The following is a 20,093-nucleotide window of genomic DNA, read 5'->3' on the forward strand; positions in this document are numbered from 1 at the left end:
CACACAATCAATAACCTAGTGGCATCACGTCACAGAGGATACATTTAGCCTATGGTGACAATGACCCCATGACCACGCACGCACGCAATCACTCACTCACACACATACACTAATCTCTAAATAAGATATTCTTCTACAGCCATGTTGGAATGTCTCAGTCAGCTGGACTGCGGCGTCGCCTGATGTAACGGAGACGTCACACACACACACACACACACACACACACATGCCAGAGTGCATGCCAGACTAGCCCCCTGTTCCTGGTTGTGTGTCTGTCTGGCAGCAATGTTGATGGCTATATTAGGCCGGTGGTGTCGTCTAGCCTAGGGACAGAGGGAGAGTGAGAGACGCAGCCGTGATGTCATAGTCACGCTGTCAAGGCATAACTTCACGTCTTATCTCTCTCCAGATAGCCCCGCTTGTTTTACATTCTACCCCACTGCCCTCCTGGGGTGTGGGTGTGTGGGCTGTCTGCCCTGCTCTTTTAACCTTTTACCACAGTGGGCTAAATCAGGTTCACACAGAGTGTTCCTTGGTAGTCTTAAACAAATCTACTTTGAAACGAAAGTGTACACCTCACACACGGTTCTGGGATAATAATTAAAAAGAAGACTCCTGTACCAAGTCAAATATAGAGTTGAAATGTAATCCATTTTGAGTTTGCATCCCAATATTACACTTTATATACATCCCCGAAGGTTGAGGTTGAGGTGACGTCATTAAAAGCAGCTTAAGATCAGAACTAGAAACCTTATTTCAATCAGTTTTGACTGCTGAGGTAGTAGTAGTAGTAGTGGAAGTAGTAGTAGTACTTTATTATAATAATGCTACTTGTAGTAGTAATTGTCAACCCCTGTATATAAAGCAAAAGGAATTGATATGTTGGGAGTGTTTGGTGTGCTGTGGGTGGTGTGTTTGATGTGGATGTGTGCGCTGTAACAAATTGTTGTACATTTACAGCAAAAATCTACAGTTAGCTACTGTTATTCTATATTACAGTTCAGTACTGTAAAGAGCAATGCATTATGGGGGCTCAATGGCATTACCCTACAATGCTGTAAAATGTATTTTATAATACCATTTTACAGTAAAGCACTTCATTACCTGATTTGCTGTCTATTTATAGCAGCATACTGTGAATTATGGTGCATTGTGGGTGGGGAATAAATCTCTGGCTCATTAACATATTTTGAGGCATGCCTTGTAAGTGGCTATATTTGTTGCACACCTTACTGAGAATGCTGTAACAATTGAGGTGATATGTGGTAGTAGAGAACTAACAATTTGATGTGTACAGGAAACAGATCAGAGTGATATAAGTCTTAAACCTTTACTTAGTTAAATTAATTATTTTTGGTGCTTTTTTTGTTTTATGATTAACTTAAGTTGGATTAATTATTTATTGTTAGATTTATATTTTAGGGGGAAGATCAGCTTTAATACTGCAAATAGATTGTGGCTTCTATCAATGTAATTATCTGCATAATTTCCAATCCCAATATATGTTTTTATTTGTAAATACATGTTATTTAAACAATATATAATTTTTTAGATTTTTTAGATTTAGATTATTATTCTTTATTGTTTTCCCCTAACCCTATCACCCCTCCCCTAATTGGAGTAAACTAATGGACATTTCACAGACAGTATGTTTTACATTAGTCATCTTTGTTTGTTTTAAGCACCAGACTTTGGCTACCCTCAACCCCTCCCATCTCTCTCTGAAGACCATCCAGTCCCCGCCTTCAGCTACCCTCAACCTCTCCCATCTCTCTCTGAAGACCATCCAGTCCCCGCCTTCAGCTACCCTCAACCTCTCCCATCTCTCTCTGAAGACCATCCAGTCCCCGCCTTCAGCTACCCTCAACCCCTCCCATCTATCTCTGAAGACCATCCAGTCCCCGCCTTCAGCTACCCTCAACCCCTCCCATCTCTCTCTGAAGACCATCCAGTCCCAGCCTTCAGCTACCCTCAACCCCTCCCATCTATCTCTGAAGACCATCCAGTCCCAGCCTTCAGCTCCCCTCAACCCCTCCCATCTATCTCTGAAGACCATCCAGTTATCATTTTTAGCTGCCATATATTTTTCCACTGTGTTGTGATGTTTCATAAAACGTTCTAAACCTTTCTATTCTAATAGTTTCTAAAAAATTGTAAATTAAAGATAATTGTAAATTAAAGATATTATTATTTGATTGACTATGACTTTTCAAATCACCCAGCAGTGCTATTTACAGAGTTAGCTCCAAGTAAATGTTGCAATTATATACATAAATATATGGGGGATACAACCATCCCAGCTCAGTATATTTTGCTGCAAAGAGACAGAATCATAAGATCACTTGTTTTGGTACTGCCCATAAAGTAGGGAGCTTGTTTTTGGTCACAGGTTCAGGAATGGTTGGAAATATAACATTCTACAAAAACATTCTACAAATATTATACAAATTTTACCCCCCCCCCCCCCCCCCAAATAAAAACCAACAACAATATTAATGTTTAATGTTATTTTCTGCAATAAGTTGGTTATAATTTTGGATAGAGCAGACATTTCCATATATTTTTGTTAACTGCATGTGTAACAACTCCACCAGTCCTATTTATGATGTCATTTACAAAGATTTTTTTAAATAAATTAGTATATTTTATATTTAACCATAATATTTGTTCATTTTTTTCTGGTGGATTAAACTGAAATCGCAACCAGCTTTCTATTGCTTGTTTTAAAAAATTGCAATATTTTGGAGATTGTCTATTTCACCGTCGGACCATTTTATTGGTAAGCTACACGGTAATGTAAAAGTTTTTAGAGATCCAATACGTAATATGACGCATTTATCATAATTAGATTTTTATCCAGAGAGGTTAGAAATGATCGAGGTCCTCTATGAGGCTGTGCAGGGATTGTGGATTTAAAAGAAAACATGAAGCGTCAGTGTACAATGACAACTTTGGTTTTAAGCGCTGGATTTCTAGCTCCTTAATATTATTGTTGGATCTGACTTTAATAGCTAACATTTTGATGGCCATACTTAATAGATATGCTGATAGTGGACAACCTTGTTTTACCCTTTACTGAGAATGCTGTACCAATTGAACTGATGTGTGGTAGTAGTGCCCCAATAATTGAATGTGTAGGGGATAGATCAGAGTGACATTAAGTCTTAAACCTTTACTTATTTGAAATAATGCTTTTGTGTTTGTTTCTTGGTAATATGTGTTTGTTTTTCTTTGGATTTAACTTAAATTGGATTGATTATTTATTGTTTATAAATGTTTAAGTTTAACTAAATTTGATTAGAAACTTTGACATGTATTGAGTTTTGAAAAAAAAAGAAAAAAGATTGACCTTAAACCTTTACTGTACACCAGGTCCACAGCACCAACCCCAGGTTTTTCCGGTCCCAACACCAGCTGCTGGGTATTATTCTAATGAGCTCTGCCCTCAAACTGTTTTGATTAAATTTGGTTTGGGGGCGGAGCTCATTGGAATAATATCCAGCAGTGTACTTTGCCAGTGTTCATTTTCACATCTACATTTTGGTCATTTAGCAAATGTGCTTATCCAGAGAGACTTACAGTCAGTGCATTAAGGATCTCTACAGATCGGTGTCCCACCCACGGGGCGATTGAGCTAACGTAGGCTAATGCGATTAGCATGAGGTTGTAAGTAACAAGAGCATTTCCCAGGACATAGACATATCTGATATTGGCAGAAAGCTTAAATTCTTGTTAAGCTAACTGCACTGTCCAATTTACAGTAGCTATTACAGTGAAATAATACCATGCTATTTTTTGAGGCGAGTGCACAGTTATGAAATTGAAAAGTTATTAATAAACCAATTAGGCACATTTGGGTAGTCTTGATACAACATTTTGAACAGAAATACAATGATTAATTGGATCAGTCTGAAAACGTGGCACATACACTGCTGCCATCTAGTGGACAGAATCTAAATTGAACCTGGGCTGGAATAATACATTATGGCCTTTCTCTTGCGTTTCAAAGATGATGGTATAAAAAATGGTTGGTTTTTTCTTTGTATTATATTTTACCAGATCTAATGTGTTATATTCTCCCACATTCATTTCACATTTCCACAACATTCAAAGTGTTTCCTTTCAAATGGTATCAAGAATATGCATATCCTTGCTTCCGGTCCTGAGCTACAGGCAGTTAGATTTGGGTACGTCATTTTAGGCGAAAATTGAAAAAAGGGATGGATCCTTAGGAAGATTAACAAGAACATGTCACAGTCATAGCAAGTAAAAAGATTATGTTCCCATTACCGAGAATATTGTTGTAGTTAAGCGAGCTACTTGCAAGTTCATATTTGTATAAGAAAATACTAAATATATTCTTGTTAAACTGTTTAAAAATACATGCATTGTAATTCAAGCCAGTGAAATACAAATGATAAAATAGCTATTAAAACTATTGAAATATCTATATCAAATACATGTAACAGAAATACTGCCCGTCGTTGGCACTAGCTGCCTGCACTGTAAATCTACAACGTTTACCACTGTGCTTCCAGTAATGCACTGGAAGTGTTTCCAGTAATGCACTTTACTGTGTTTCAGTAAAGGTCCTGTAAATCTACTGTAAATTACTGTACATTTACAGTAACCTACTGGCTACTGCCCTGACAGTAATTTACAGTAAACATTACTGGAACATGTTTACAGGTTGTGGGTGGTGTTCTCCAGGTTTGTATGTGTGGCTCTGTAGATGGAGGAAGTGTTTGTGGGTATTATACACTGTGTGGGAGGTTGATTAAAGGTGGCAGAGTGTGTGTATATGTGGGTGTTGGGTGGTGCCCCTAAGGTGTGTGTGTGTGTGACAACACAGAGACTCTTTTAAAGGAGCCTGCTAGTCTGCTTCTGCAGCCCAGCCCTGTCCCGTCCCTTCCCTTCCCCTCATTCTCCTTTCCTCCTCTCTTCCTTTTCCCCTTTCCTTTGTAGGAGAAAGGTGTCAGAGGAAATGAAGCTGATGGCGTCTCTCTTTCTCTTCTTCTTCTCTCTCTGACTCACTCTCACTTTTAGTGCCCCATTCCACCCATGGTTTCTCTCTCTTTCTCACTCACTCACTCACTCTCTCACTCTCTCGTCTACCTATATGCACACTTCCCTCTCTGATCCCTTGTTTGGTCACGCTCCTCTTCATATATCCTGTGAGTGGCCAAGTCAACATGAGTGTCACATCCTCCCACACAGACACACGCACAGCGGCACGAGCAGACGCCCTCATCCTGGACATTTTCAGACGAAGTGTGTTCTTTTTAAACATTCCATTCTCCTCCGCCACACCAAGCAGGGTTTCCTGCTCTCTCTCTCTCTCTCTCTCTGTCACACACACACCCCTCCCTCCAACGGCTTCCTCTCGCTCTTCCTCCAGCCGCTCTCCCTGTTCGCACCCATACCTACCCCTCCTCACCCCACGCCTCCTTCAATACCTAACCTTCCCTTACCCCTATCCACACCCTCCACACCCCACATTTAACCACCACTTCCCCCAGGAGTGACGCCCTGCCTCTGGCCAGACTTGTGGACTCACGCCCCGGGTGTCTCCTGGAGAACCACATACTGTACCATTCTCAGCAGCTGGACAAAGAGCTGAGGTCAAGGGTTACTATGCACAGTACACTACACTGAGCAGTCATTTCAGGTTCCTGGAAATGCACTATGAATCCATTGGGGGTAATAAAGGTGGTGGAGAGGGCAGGGGATGAGAGAGATAGAGAGAGAGAGAAGAGGGACTCTTTTCACAGCTGTTCAGAGATGGAATGACACAGGGTCTACTTCCTGCAGCGCACGCCTGTCTCTCTCCGTCTCACTTCCTGTTTCCCTCAGGGGAATCCGGGAGCTGTGTGTGTGTCCCTAATTCAGGACCCCCCCAGTGTCAGAGTGGTCTCTCCCTCCCTCAGACTTCCTGGTTGTCTTGTATTGTCCGCTGGCTCATGCCATTGCATGTGACCGAGGGGTCTGAGGACTGGACTTCTGGACCAGTCGCCACTTTGTGTCTGTCTGCCTTCATGTTTTGTCTCTGATTACACAATGTTTTCCTTTACAATATAATTACGATATGTATTTTGAAACAAAGCCACTTTACAGCACAGTACATTTAGTCTCATGTAATACAGGGTCATGTTCATTAGGCACTAAACAGAAGAAAACGGACTGAAACAGGGAGGGACTACCTGGATTTGTCCAGTAATGCTAATTTTGATTTTCCATTGCAAAACGTTTTCCATCATATGGCCTGATGACAGTGGTGGAAAAAGTACATAATTGTCATACTTGAGTAAAAGTAAAGATAGCTTAATAGAGAATGAGTCAAGTAAAAGTGAAAGTCACCCAGTAAAATACTACTTGAGTAAAAGTCTAAAAGTATTTCTGTTTAAATATACTGAAGTATCAAAAGTAAATGTAATTGCTAAAATATGCTTAAGTATCAAAAGTACAAGTAAAAGTATAAATAATTTCACATTATATTAAACGAAGCAATTTTCTTGCTTTTCTTATTTACGGATAGCCAGGGGCACACTACAACCTTAAAACATAAATAACAAACTAAGCATTTGTGTTTAGTGAATACGCCAGATTAGGTAGTAGGGATGACCAGGGATGTTCTCTTGATAAGTGTGGGAATTGGACCATTTTCCTGTCCTGCTAAGCATTCAAAATGTAATGAGTACTTTTGGGTGTCAGGGAAAATGTATGGAGTAGAAAGTACATTGTTTTCTTTAGAAATGTAGTGAAGTAAAAGTTGTCAAAAATATAAATAGTAAAGTAAAGTACAGATACCCCAAAAAACGACTTAAGTAGTACTTTAAAGTACTTTTACTTAAGTACTTTATACCTCCGCCTAATTAACACAGTCCAGGTCAGCGTTTTTTAATGTTTTGTTATTTGCCACACACATTGCAATTCACCAGAGAGACCACTAGGGAGCGTGTTTTGAGCCCAAGCCACTTTCTTTCACACAGTCACATCCAGTATGACTAAAGCTGTGTTGGAGAAAGATCAGGACAACGCATCTGTCTGTTTCTCTGTTCTATTCCTCCCACCTTACTATGACTTATACACCATATGACCACTACTACAGACGATGACTAATGGTTGTGTGTGTTTGTGTGTGCGTGCGTGCATGTGTGTGTGCGTGTATGACCGTAGGTATGTATATGTGTGTGTATGTGCATGCTTACTTTCATGTGTACGTGTTTGCACGTGTGTGTGTGTGTGTGTAATACATCTAGTCAGTAGAGGACCATATGGGAATGCTGTACTGGGCTTTCTGTTCATTTTTTTTCCTGGGGAACACAGAGAACTCATATAGAAGGCAGGGTAAAGTCAATATGAGACGATTCTGCCAAGAGTGTCTGAGCTGCAGCCTACTATCTGAGAGGAGAGGAGACAGAGAAAGTAGGGTGAGAAACCCTCTGCTGAATATGTACTGTATCTATGTTTTATAGATTTTAAAGAGTTTGTTTTAAAGAGTTTATTTCCAATTTTTCACAGCTGTGTATTTTGGGCTTATGGGTACCTTCATATGTGTGTAAAATATGACTTTTCTCAGATTTTTAATTCATAGATTTTTGTTGTTGTTGTTGCAAAATGCTTTGTATCCATTGTTAAGCTGGAATGGGATGTTTGTATCCTGTATATTTGACTGTGATATGAGGTTGTCTCACCTAGCTATCTTAAGATTAATAAACGTCATGTAAGTCACTCTGGATAAAAGCATCTGCTAAATTACTGACATGTAAAATGTAAATGTTTTACATACAGATCTAATATTACTATATTGAATCATCTTTTTTTTTTTTTTAAATGCAATGTATCATTTGTACATTTCTTTATTAAAAATCTATTTATTTGTTACATTTGACTGTGTAAAACACAGCAGTATTCTTATTTCTCTGAGAGTGAGGCGGATATATAGCATTTTGCAAAAAAAGACATGATTATTTGTCTCTCTGAAATGAAACCATCAAGCGTTAGATTTTAAACAAATACATGTCTGTCATTAAACAACCCCATGTCAATCAACATTTCTTTAAACAATAAAAGCTAATTGACCAATATTTCAGAAAATGTATAGTATTGTATTTTGGAATGAAATTATTCATATATGAACTTTTCAATGAGACTGAAACCAGGAGAACTGTATGAAACATACGTACAATGTTATAGACTTCAAAACAGCAGATCAGTCTTGAGCTAATCTTGACAAAATCCTAAAATTAAAGTAACTCAGCAGCAGCAACTGTATTTAGATTGATCTGTGTGTGTGTGTGTGTGTTTGTGTGTGCATGTACCATACCTAAAAACACCCTCTCTATGCTGTGGGGCAGAGCTCTCTTCCCACTGACTCCCTCCGGCTCTTTCCTCTCTTTCTCTCTCTCTCACTCCTCTCTTCCCACTCCCTCTCTCACTCAGCCCCAGCCTCTACCCTGATGTGGGAGTGAGCGTATCCCAGTACGAGAGCCTCCAGTAGGGCACGCATACAGTGAACATGGACCAATGGGTCTGGCGCTTTGGATGGCTTCATTCTCTCTCCCACACAGACACACACAAACAAACACACACACACAGTCTACCCACACGAGGAACCCACACTGAGGTTGAGAGCTCCCTTTTAATGATGTCATGTGTCTTACATCTGAGGAGAGCAGAGGCAGGGGAAACATGGGGGTGTGTGTACTGTATGAATCACTCTGCCTTTTTGAATTCAGTTTACATTCAGCCAAACCATACACTCTTAGAAAAAAGGGTTCCAAAAGGGTTCTTCAGCTGTCCCCATAGGATAACCCTTTTTGTTTCCAGGCAGAGCCCTTTTGGGTTCCATGGTGAAACCTTTTGGGTTCCATGTATGACCCTATGTAGAAAGGACTTTACATGGAATCCAAAAGGGTTCTACCGGGAACCAAAAAGGGTTCAAATGAAGAACCCTTTTAGGTTCTAGATACCACCTTATTTCTAAGAGTGTAACTACTCTCTTGTCCTTCTTGGTAGACATGTACTCACAGGAGCTACATTGCTCAGATAGCTCTTATTGCCAGAGCTAAATAGCATCCAGTCCCTCTCAAAATACATCAAGAGTCATGACTCATGATCTGATGATTAGACACACTGTAGGAGGTGTTATGTTAAGCCAGAGAAAGAACAGAATGAAATATTGACAGAATGAACGATTGAAAGAGCTGAGAGAATGAAAGGACGATCCTCTGAATTATGGCTATATAATTGTAATAATTGTAAAATAACGATATAATCCCTTGACTGAATTAGACATGAAACATCCTTGACCCAAAACCCTAGAAATGGTGAGCTAATTCACTTAATAGAAACGCAAAGTCACAGTCAAAGAGTCTGACTATAGAGCTAGACTTGTACAGTACTTCCACGGATATCACCACTTCAGGACAATGGAAACTTAATAATAGGTATACAGTGCATTTGGAAAGTATTCAGACCCCATGATATGTTTCACATTTTGTTAAATTACAGCCTTATTCTAAAATGGATTAAATTAATGTTTTTGCTCATCAATCTACACACAATACCCCATAATGACAAAGCGAACACCGGTTTTTAGATTTTTTTTCTCTCAAATGTATTAAAAATAAATAACAGAAATACCTTATTTACAAAAGTATTCAGACTCTTTGCTATGAGACTCGAAATTGAGCTCAGGTGCATCCGGTTTCCATTGATCATCCTTGAGATGTTTCTACAACTTGATTGGAGTCCACCTGTAGTAAATTCAATTAGATTTGGAAAGGAACACACCTGTCTATATAAGGTCCCACAGTTGACAGTGCATGTTAGAGAAATAACCAAGCCATGAGGTCGAAGGAATTGTCCACAGAGCTCCGAGACAGGATTGTGTCGAGGCACAGATCTGGGGAAGGGTACCAAAAAATGTCTGCAGCATTGAAGGTCCCCAAGATTGCAATGGCCTCCATCATTCTTAAATTGAAGACGTTTGGAACCACCAAGACTCCTCCTAGAGCCACTCCTCAGTAAAAGGCACATGGCAGCACACTTGGAGTTTGCCAAAATGCACCTAAAGGACTGTCAGACCATAAGAAACAAGATTCTCCTGTCTGATTAAACCAAGATTGAACTCTTTGGCCGGAATGTTAAGCGTCACGTCTGGAGGAAACTTGGCACCATCCCTACGGTGAAGCATGGTGATGGAAGCATCATGCTGTGGGGATGTTTTTCAGTGGCAGGGACTGGGAGACTAGTTAAGATCGAGGCAAAGATGAACGGAGCAAAGTAGAGAGAGATCATTGATGAAAACCTGCTCCAGAGCGCTCATGACCTCAGACTGGGGTGAAGGTTCATCTTCCAACAGGACAACGACCCTAAGCACACAGCCAATACAGTACAGAAGAGGCTTCGGGACAATGTCCTTGAGTTGCCCAGCCAGAGCCCGGACTTGAACCCGATCTAACATCTCTGGAGAGACCTGAAGATAGCTGTGCAGTGATGCTCCCCATCAAACCTGACAGAGCTTGCGAGGATCTGCAGAGAAGAATGGGAGAAACACCCCAAATGCAGGTGTGCCAAGCTTGTAGTGTCATACCCAAGAAAACTCTATGCTGTAATTGCTGACAAAGGTGCTTCAACAAAGTACTGAGTAAACGTTCTGAATACTTATATAAATGTGATATTTCCGTTTTTTATTTTGAATCCATTTGCAAAAATGTGTAAAAACCTGGTTTTGCTTTGTCATTATGGTGTATTGTGTGTACATTGATGAGGGGGGAAAAAACATTTTAATCAATTTTAGAATAAAGCTGTAACGAAACGTGGAAAAAGTCAAGAGGTTTCATTTGAAAGCCTACATCGGAGGGTCTGGACAAACAGGCAAATGTCATCCTCCATAAACTCTGTGTAACAGCTAGAAAAAGACCAATTACCTGTAGAAGGATGTCTCCACCATGTCATCTTGACGATTTCAGGTTCTGATGGACAGGTTCTGAAAGAGAACATTATATGATATATTATATCCTAATTAGGTTCTCATTTTCACTAACTCTCATCAAACCAAAAGCATGTAGGGGACAGAAAATAGGAACAAATAACAATGCTGTAAAATCCCTGGACTAATTTTACAGACCTTGAAACAGACTTGGTTATGTTCACCATCATAATATATGCCTGTAGTGTGAAGTGTATTGGTATTCAGTCCAGACAGATTGCTCATTAGAATATGTAACATTTGTGTGTGGGCAATTCTTGGCAGTCCCTATCGTTTCAATTCCCCATCGAGATCCAACAACAAGCAATATCCTCCAAGGAACAACCAAACCAGAACCCTAACCTCGTCGTCTGTCCACTTTTAAGAAGAAACTCTGTTTTACGTTTTCCCATTCACTATGACTGAGCTTAACTGTCGCCATTACAAATCTTCAATAAGATGCTTTAAAGAATCATTCACATATAAAACAGCTTTGTTCGGGAAAAAAAATGATATTCTATAAGTGGAGGCTGTGTGTTTCATATTGGGTATGCCATCATGTGTCTTCGGTAACTGTAGTATATGAACACATAGTGTCTGGGACTTGAGACAGTTGTGTGTGTCTCACAAATGCCCCCTGTTGTATGACATCCATATTAACATCCATTTCAACTGAGATTGTAGAAGCAGTGTTCGCATGAAACCATTTGTAACAAGTAACAAACCATTTGTAACAAGTCAAGTGTTAAGGCCCTTTAACCATTGGTCCTATTGTGAATGCTTGCGTTGTTGCTTGAAAGGCTTTTTTCTTTGAATTAAATGTCACAAAGATATGGTGATGAATATAACTATTATTATTATTACTAGTAGCAATACTAAAGTCACCTGCATGTCAATCATATCACCACCGACATTAATAGAATCGAAAATATAACTCTCTCACTCTCGTTCTCTTCCCCTCTCTTCCAATCTCTTTCTTTCTCGTCCTCCCTCCCTCCTTTCTTTCTTTCTTTCTTTCTTTCTCTTTCTCTGTCTCAGTCACAGGGTCTCCCCCAGGGTAATCACATTCCAAAACACACACAAGAATGTCCTCCAGCAGCTCGCATACCACACACGCGCACACACACACACACACACGCACACACACACACACACACGCACACACACACACACACACACACACACACACACACACACACACACACACACACACACACACACACACACACACACACACATCTTGCTTGACTTGCATACCACCCCTCCTCCCTCAACTTAAAGAAGGGAAAACACACACAGAGATCCTGTCTGCACCCAACCACACTCTCAGATCTCATCTCTCGTTCTTCCCCTCTCTCTCTCTCTCTCTCTCTCTCTCTCTCTCTCTCTCTCTCTCTCTCTCACGCAAGCACTAACGCTCACGCTCACACACACACTTACTCTTGCCAAAGCCAAGGCAGACCACACACTGTTGCAATGCCATGCTCACCAACAGATTTGCCAATGCTTCTTTGGTCTTTGTCATACAATGCAAACTGTAGAATATGATAGCCTACATGTAGGTCTAACTGACGAAATAATGACACTTGTCTAAACATGAATCTAAAACCTAAAGTTGATGTTGATTAAAAATGTGAAACAATTTTGCAAATAAAACAATAATATATCCCATCGAATTAACATGATATAAACAGTGTATTTTAGCATGTAAAGATGAGACGGCGAGTCCACAGCTGTTGCTTACTTTGTGGTTGTCTGTCTCCAGGGTCGAGGCTCCTTCCTCCGCTCCTTGCTGCTCCAAACACCGACAGCTGTGCAGCAGAGCGCCCCTGGTTGCAGACACCTTCCGTGGGCTCGACACTCGGCAGTTATCTGCTACAAAAACAGGCGACACAAAAAAGAATAAACATCTCCTTAGGCCAAAAGGAGTTTCTCTAACAAACGAATACAGAAAGAGAATAACTGACTTTCTCAATCACGAATGCACTTCATGCAAATAACCCATCACTCATCTGCGATTTCCTCAAGTAATTTCCCCTCCACCCTTATCGCTGGCTAGCCGCGGGGCTTTTCTCCGTGTGCATACCGAATCAGTCGGAAATGCCACTGGGTTTACTGCTCCAGCGAAGGTAAAGGGGAGACATGCTATTCACCTCAGCCGGGCTGTATGATTGTCCCCCGCCCGCCCTGACACCGACCTCAATGACCAAACCCTTTCACCCGGGGCCGTCCCTGCCGCGACCCATGTGCGTGTAGTGACACGTAGGCTACGATTTCAGGAAAGTCCACTCTTATGCATAACACGACTTGACACAGAAATGAAGGCTGATGAAGTTTCATGGTTTCCAGAATATATGACTAGCCTACATTTTTGCTGCTCTTAGTTTAGACACCAAATGTGGTTCATTGAATTAGACTGATGTATTGGTCTGGAGTAGAGTTTTAATCCCATTACAGAATGCCCTTCTAATGTCAATGAGGAGAGAGTTTCATAGGGGTCCAAATCTCTCTCAATCTCATCCCCCAACTCTCCCAATCGTTCTCTCCTTCATCTTCTCTCTCCTTCACTGTTACAAATGGCTGTACATTTACAGCAAAACTAACAGTTAACCACTGTTATTCTATATTACAGTACAGTACCGTAAAAGAGCAATGCATTATGGGGTCTCATAGGCATTTCTCTACACTGCTGTAAAAATGTATTTGTGTTATCTGAGGTAGTGTTCAAATGGACTCTTTAAGTATTGATTTATCACTGCAAAATGTACTGTGCACCCTCCCTACACATCTGATGAATATCATTGGAAACCTGTTCGATCACCATGCACTGCAAAATCATTCTGGCTATGGATACAGAGAACATCATCACATTAACATCAACACGCCAGAGGATATACCCATTGGACTTGGGGCTCTGCTGGGAGAATACCTCATATTTGGATCTTTTACTTCTGGTTTGCCGCTAAAATCCCCAAAATGTAACCCAAAAGGTTATTTGAGGAACCATTAAAGAGGGTGGTTCAAAGAACTTATAGGGGTTCCCCCACAGTTTCAACTTGAAGAACCCCTAAAAAAAATCCTCCAGGAACATTTTATTTTAAGTGTGTACATCTATCTTCTATAGCCTACACTCTCCACCTTCACGCCTTCTCCATCTTTCATCATCTCTCCTCCATCTCTCCGTCATAGGTCCTCCATCCTTCCTCATCCATCATTCTCTATCTCTTCCTCCATCTCTGCATTCTCCATTGGGCAATAATGTTCACGTCTTGACAGTGGAGGATAATAAGGTGCTTTAGCATCATGAGACGAGATGAAACAACTGCAACGGGTGTTCACCTACAGAATATTGGTCTCTCTCTCTCTCTCTCTCTCTCTCTCTGAAAGGATGATGGAGGGGGGTTGATCTGGTAAGGGGGTGTATATAAATTTGCATACATTTCCCAAAACTGTCTTTGAAATATTTTTTTCTCTCACTGTCCCTTTCTCTTTTCAACAAATGTTGTCACTTGAGTAGTTATTGAGTCATATGTGACAGATGCATTGCATTCATATTGTGACATTTCCTGAATAAATTAACACTTGTTTTCTCATCTGAACATCACGTCAAATTGTGTGGTATTTGAAACTGGTATCATGTCATCGACTAGTCCTATGACTACAGTTAACACCTGCTATAGCCCATAACAGATCTGCCTTATTCCCTTCAGAAATCAATGGGTTCAAACATCAAGCTGTGTGCCAGTAATATTGGGAAAGGTGTGGGGGGTACTTCAATGGACTGTGCCATCAGGGTTAGGTCTATTGACCAGTCCTTTAGAAGTCATGTTGCGTTTGTTTGGATAAACTACTACTGATGGAATTAACTGATACTGCTGGTAAGATCTTTTATTCATAGAGGGTCTGGCAAACATGAAAAGTTGTGGAAATCACAGCCCAAATGCTATATTTAGAATGTTAAAATGATGGCATTTCCTTTCCATGGCAATTTACAACCATCCACTACCGATCTGGCCCACATCTGGTTTGAGTTTTCTTATTACATTTTTTTTTTTTGGGGGGGGGGGGGGGAGTGTGGACAAACTCAACATACTTTAAAATGACTAAAACCAAATCGAAACTGTGTAGAAATTATGATGGACCTATATTCTTGACGGTGTCCAACTCACTTATAATCATGGAAATGAAAGCTAGACAGTCAGAGAGCATAAAAAATTCCTAGAGAACCATTTTTTGGCAAATGAGTTTGACACACCCCTGCACTAGGGGCAATAAGAGTGCGTGTTACCATCTAGTAGTTATTTATACTGTGCGCTACGACGCCGAGCATTGTGGGTTCAATCGCAGTGCTAGGCACCGGTTTAGTTTTTATGTTTGAACCCTATCCCTAACCTTAACTAGTCGGAATTAGTGCCTAAACCTATAGACATGTTTCGGTATTTTGGCATCTAATAAGTATTTTGAAAGTGTTCTTTGGACTGACATTGTCAATGTGTGGTTCATACATGCATATTCTTTGAGCAGAGTTACAGTCTTACCTCAATTAGCCACAAAATCCCTATTTTGAAAGTGACTGTTTTCTGGAAGCTGTGCTGTGCCATTTTCCCCACATTTCCCCCCACATGGGCCAGCCCCCTAGCAATTCGAGTTTCAGCCAATGAGATTCAGCCATTTGCCATTTGAGAGTCACAGCTAGCAAGAATCACACAGCAGAGCGAGAGAGAGAGAGCAATGACATGGTGTACATATCTGCACATATGTGATGTAGTACGTCATTTTCGGGGACCACTTTTGTCTCATGGGCGCTACTTTCAGTACTACAGGCTAAAAAGTATACAAAAGTACCGGAGAATCTCTTTAAGTTTGGTTGAATTTTTGTACAGCTAACATATAGCTAAATACACCGTAATTAGCCATAAATCATGCATTGGAGATAATGGTCGATTTGAGTCAATTTTCTAATTCTCCAGGTGTATTTCAAGTATCTCAAGTCAGAAATTAATAAAAATGTCTAAAGGTAGTCTACGCATGTGTGCATCTGTCCTAGAGAGGGTATTACCATTCAGGACAAAGTGTGCTACTGTCCTCCAGTTGAACAGAAGACCAGTAGTTAATTACGGTAAGGTATGTGGTGGGAGCTGGGAGCATTATTCACTTCAATCCCTGTTCTTTACCTGTGAATGTAGGTCCCCCTTTCCATCTCTCTCTCTCTCTCTCTCTCTCTCTCTCTCTCTCTCTCTCTCTCTCTCTCTCTCTCTCTCTCAATTCATCACTCTAACACACAAAAACGCAACATGACCAGTCTCTCGTCATCTCTTATCCCAGACCATTGTCCCTCTAACGCCAGAGCTGCATCTCTGTGTGTGTTTGTGTAATAATAATAATCTATTAAAATATCTTTTAGGAGTATTTTGCGGAGGGTGCACACACCAGTGAAAGAGTACCTCCATTCTCCCTAATAAGCGGTTCCTTCTAAGATGCACCATGGATATGCTAGGCAGGAAGCTACACTCTAGAGCCGGGTTTCTCAAACTTGGTCCTTGGGCGCCCGCTGGGTGCACGTTTTGGTTTTGCCTAGCACCACGCAGCTGATTAAAATAACCAACTCCTCATCAAGCATTGATCATTTGAATCAGCTGTGTAGTACTAGGGCAAAAGCCAAAAACGTGCACCCAGGGTGGGCCCCAGGACCAAGTTTGGGAAACCCTGCTCTGGTGCGTGCCGACAGTATCGTCAGTGGAGGAGGAGAGAGAGTGTTGAGTGACATAAACAGCGTTTGATTTGATTTTAGCTACCAATGATGGGCAAGACAGCTAGATAGATTCCCAATCTCCCAAGCCATTTCAGGCTATCAATCAAGTTAGAGTAGATTGTATAACTATATTAGCTGACATGCCTGCTGACAAGGTTGCTAGACTTCAGAAAATACACATTCTTGGGTTATGGTACTATTAGCACACTGCTTATTTGAATATTTCCCAGAGTGCTTTGCCTTTCGGGTGAATTTTAGAGTCACAACCCATGACTGTTTTTGTTATTGACAGAGACATCATTGTTGCGTGCATGTATTTTCTGACCCATGGACTTTTTTTCTTTTTTTTATATAATGATTATGGCTCTAGATTGCAGGAAACAATGTTTCAGGTGTTTGAAAAATGCTAAATTCTAAGAATTTTGCCAGGGGCATCTTCACGTACTTTGTGCCCCCTATAAAATAATGGGAGCATAACGCCCCTGTGTGCGAGTCTGTGTAATATTAATTCCTGTGTGTGTGCATATATATGTATGTGTGAGTGAGCAAGTGCGTGTGTATGTTCCATTCCTGATTCCCATGGATCTGTTAATGCCTTTTAAATGTCCCCCTGGCTTTTGTCCTAACGTTTCAGCTGAAATTCCCCACATTCATCCCCCCCATTCAGAAGCTGTGTGTTAAAAGAACTCTGTAATGTACTTGGCTCGACAGACGGCTGGGCTTGTTGTGCGTGCGTGGATGTGGGCGGGAGGGTGCTAGTCTGTGCATGTGAGTGTGTGGGTGGTTGCGTGGGTGTTGGGGTGAGTGGGTGCATGGCTCTCAGTGACTGAGTGCACATGTGACTGTAAGTGCATGTGTGGGTGTAAGTCTGCGTGTGTGTGAGTGTATAGAAAAGGTGAACAGTATGTATGTACAAGGCATAGGTATTTGTCTTTCAGAAACTGAGCATATTCCTTTGTTTAACGGTTTAAAACAAATTCGCAGACACATTCTCTCCTCCTTACCCTAACACACCTTCAGTAACCCACAGGCAAGCATGCACGCACGCACACAGTTTCACACTCAGCATCAGCCGTTTGTCTGATCTAGTCCCCTCTTTGCTTTGTGAGCGTCCCGCTGCGATAAAATAAACACAAATACGTGATAATCACATTCCTCACATAGCTCTCCGACCGGAGGGAAGTTTCGGCTGGTTCTCCACAAGAGGGGTGTGTGTGTGTGTGTGTGTGTGTTCATGTGTGTTGTGCCTGTTAGCGTAGTTTGTGTGTGTGTTATTCCTCTGTTCTCTTGCGGCCCCACAGAGAAAGAAAGAGTTAGGGAACAAAGAGATATGGGGCCAAGTCTCACACATTCCACAACAGTACCACCAGTACAAAACTTCAGCGCAGATATATTCCCAGTAAAACACAGATATACTCCCAGTACAAACCAATAAAACACAGATATACTCTCAGTACAAACCAGTAAAACAAAGATATACTCACAGTACAAACCAGTAAAACAAAGATATACTCACAGTACAAACCAGTAAAACAAAGATATACTCACAGTACAAACCAGTAAAACAAAGATATACTCCTAGGACAATACCATATACATCCAGTTCAGCACCGAAATCTTGAAAACAGCAGGATCCATGCCCTCAGAATTATTTTGTTTTTTTCAATGCGATAAGTGCAGATAAATCTCACCATATATTACATCTGTGCAATTATATATTTGTAATATACTCCCATTATGCACAAATCTCCCGTGAAAATTTTACATTATATATTCCAAACATGGGTATACATTGAGGGAAGAGGGAGTGGAGTTTGAACTTTGGATACGATAGTGCGTAATGTTTACAAGTCAACAGTACTAATAAAATAAACTGATAAAAATAAATTGCCTTTCTAATGGCAACCACTGGGCACAGAGATGCAGAAATATAGAGAGAGACAGGGACAGAGAAACAGACATAAAGACAGAGAGAAATAGAGTGGTAGGGAGAAATAGACGTGTACAGGGACAGAAAGGACTTGGAGTTGTTCTTACCTGAGCACATGGTCCACATGCTGCAGAGCACACTTCACTTCCTCCGTCAGCAAGCTTTGTCTCTGCTCCCTCCGCTGGCTTGTCTCTTCCCCCTCCCTTCCTCTCTCTCTCTCTCTCTCTCTCTCTCTCTCTCTCCCTTCCTCTCTCTCTCTCTCTCCCTTCCTCTCTCTCTCTCTCCCTCTCTCTCTCTCGCTCTCTCTCTCTCTCTCTCTCTCTCTCTCTCTCTCTCTCTCTCTCTCTCTCTCTCCCTCTCTCTCTCTCTCTCTTTCCAGTGAGGTTGTCTCTTGTAGTGAGAATAATCCATGAAGGAGCTGATGCCAGTCTTAACAGCAACACCGCCTCTCTCTCCACCCCCGAGCCTCATGGTGTGTGTGTGTGTGTGTGTGTGTATATATATATATATATATATATGTATATGTGAGCACACAACATGAGGCTGTGTGAGTGGCGGTTTCCAGTCAACCCCCACACACAGCCCACCTTACACATACACACACTGTCATAAACACAACAGAATGTTTCTGTGTGACATTCTTTGTCAATTTCATTGTCTTCAACTCTGCAAAATATGTCTTGGAATATAGAAAGAGAGAGCTGTCTTAGTTGACAGTGATGCCAGGATGTATCCATGCCATTTGTGTAGAAATCCACGCCATTTATGTAGAAATCCATGCCATTTATGTAGAAATCCATGCCATTTAAAAGAAAACGTAGAATCCATCCCTCAACCATGCACTGTGAAAGGTTTGCTGTCTGAGGGACATGCAGTACCTCGTCAATTAGCAACTAAATGCTTTCCTACGGAGGATACAAGGACGAAGAGAAAACATATATGCCTGTTGACGTTGTAATCAGAAATTCTGAATGGCTTTTGCTGGGGAACAGCAACCCAAACAGGGTGTAGTCAAAGGGAGTTAATGTTGTCCATAACCTGCCCGTTGTCTTTTCCACCACTCCCAAATATTATCCCATGTTTCCATAGTGCTCCATAATATTATGGAAGGGAAGTGTGCGGGATCTCAGGGTTTAGCAGCTTGTGAGGCAGTGGTTGTCACAGAGTCACTGTACAGGTCCCCTTTCTACAGTAGGCTGGTCATAATGATGTCCCACCGTTTGGCAGAAAATGTCATTTTCTGGTCGTAAACTGTTTTTCTGGTTGAAGAGAAGTCAGATAACCAGATTACATTCAGCTAAATATATATTTTTAATGACAACATCAAGTCACCTGGGAAACTTCATATTTTGGTTATCTGGTCAGATTACGACCAGGTAAAAATATATATTTTGTGGTTTCTAAAAAACTTCCTTTCACAACCAGTATACAACTTA

The 20,093-nt window shown here is 41.0% G+C and overlaps 1 long non-coding RNA gene across 1 annotated transcript; it reads right to left on the minus strand.

Moving 5' to 3' along the window:
• Window positions 1-7,873: 7,873 nt before the first annotated feature.
• LOC118943578 (uncharacterized) lies at window positions 7,874-19,133 on the minus strand. Its single transcript, XR_005038788.2, has 3 exons — window positions 18,765-19,133; window positions 12,720-12,850; window positions 7,874-10,993 (listed from the first exon to the last, which is right to left on the minus strand). It is a non-coding gene; the product is annotated as an uncharacterized LOC118943578 (long non-coding RNA).
• Window positions 19,134-20,093: the final 960 nt, after the last annotated feature.

Source organism: Oncorhynchus mykiss, chromosome 22 (genome assembly GCF_057628025.1).
Source record: "Oncorhynchus mykiss isolate SJ-2025 chromosome 22, ASM5762802v1, whole genome shotgun sequence".
NCBI lineage: Eukaryota > Metazoa > Chordata > Actinopteri > Salmoniformes > Salmonidae > Oncorhynchus > Oncorhynchus mykiss.